This window comes from Penaeus monodon, chromosome 22 (genome assembly GCF_015228065.2).
Source record: "Penaeus monodon isolate SGIC_2016 chromosome 22, NSTDA_Pmon_1, whole genome shotgun sequence".
In the NCBI taxonomy this organism is placed as follows: domain Eukaryota; kingdom Metazoa; phylum Arthropoda; class Malacostraca; order Decapoda; family Penaeidae; genus Penaeus; species Penaeus monodon.
Window position 1 is genome coordinate 3,417,566 of NC_051407.1, and position 1,534 is coordinate 3,419,099.

Below are 1,534 nucleotides of genomic sequence, written 5' to 3' on the forward strand. Positions count from 1 at the left end.
CAATAACAAAACCCACAAACTCCTGACTTCCAAGCGTGCAATTCACTCGAATCCTACCTATTTTCTCTCTTCCTCTGTTTTTCTATCTCTCTATTCCTTCCCCTTTTTATACAGCCGAAGAATCCAACGCTAATAAAACGGAAGGTGGACAATGGCCGCCAAAAAAGGAGGGGAATCGGCTAAGGAGATTCTGAAAGTCGGCGTCACAAGGCCAACTAGTCTGCTGGATCCGGAGACGCGAAGCCGGAGGGACTTAATGATATGGGAGGCTGCCTTCGACGCGGTCACTCCATCCTGCACATTTTGGTGGAGATTCTGCAGGGATTATGGCCTGTTGCTCTGCATCGAGCTTAGGTATTCTTGTCTTGTAGTGAAGCTTATGGTGTGCTATTTTTGAGGCTTGGATGAAAAAGAATAGGTTGGAGAGCTTGAGCAGATTGCAAATCAGAAGCGAAAACTAAGCAACAGCTTGATCTGTTCCTTTCGCAATAGTTAACTTAAGTAGGTAGCGAGAAAGAGAAAGAGATAGAACCCGAATTCCTCAGCTTATATACAGAGAAATATGTACAAAAACATGAGATGAAAGAAATCATGCAAAGAGGATGTGTTGAGAATACAGAAACAAAAGAAAATTTGAAAGAAAGAAAAGTAAGTCAACATTAATCACACTTTTCCACCACACATCAACAAGACCAAATCAGCCTCATCATGTGGACCACCAACTTCCACACCGATTCTCAAACGGTGACAAGTAGCTTCGGTACTAGCAGACCGTACATGCAATTCTAGCCCCTCTGTAGCCTTCTTGAGCGGTGATCCAGGCGGCCATGTCCAAGACCAGACAGACAGACAGACGTGTAGCGGTGCCGTGCTTGAACTCCACCGAGAAAGACGCCAGGTGTGGCTCTGTTTCGAAACCTGCTTCGACAGAGAGTGATCAATGTCTTGAATTGATGCGAGGGATGTGCATAGTCTGAATCGAAGGCTTTGTGTTTCAGCTGTTATTGTGGTTGGGTTTACTGGACTGATGGAAAAATCAGTATCTATGCGTAGGTTGACCGGAGTACATGTTTCGAGCTCGTTTCTTTCTGTACTGAAGAGGGTCATTCCAGTGTTTCGGTGTCCGGGAGATTGTTTCAAACGTGGCTGCATTTGTCTTCAACATCTGGGCGGCCGCTGGTTTCGTCTCAACCGGCCGTAACTGCCGTACAACATGCAACATTTGTCTCATTTTTTACAAGTTTGCCATTTCCGGCTTTTTCGCGTCTGAATTTTATCTTGAATTTGTCCGTTTTTTTTTATTCCTTTTCTTCATGGATCAGTGACTAACGCAGACGATATTTATTACATTAACTTGTTCTAAATATTAGAGGAGACTCTATGCGTCGGTATTTTGGATAAATAAATGCACTAAATCTTCAGCCATCTGGCACTCGTTAACCATAACTTTCAATGTTTTTTTTTAAACGTTAATGATGACTTTGGTCGCATGTACAAGACTAGGCCAAGAGCCCCCTCTCAACTTAAGGAAAAT

General features: G+C 43.5%; 1 protein-coding gene across 1 annotated transcript in view; it reads right to left on the bottom strand.

The window, feature by feature from the left end:
* The window catches only part of LOC119586778, a 57,084-nt gene that overhangs the window by 54,233 nt on the left and 1,317 nt on the right, over window positions 1-1,534 (bottom strand). The window lies entirely within an intron of this gene.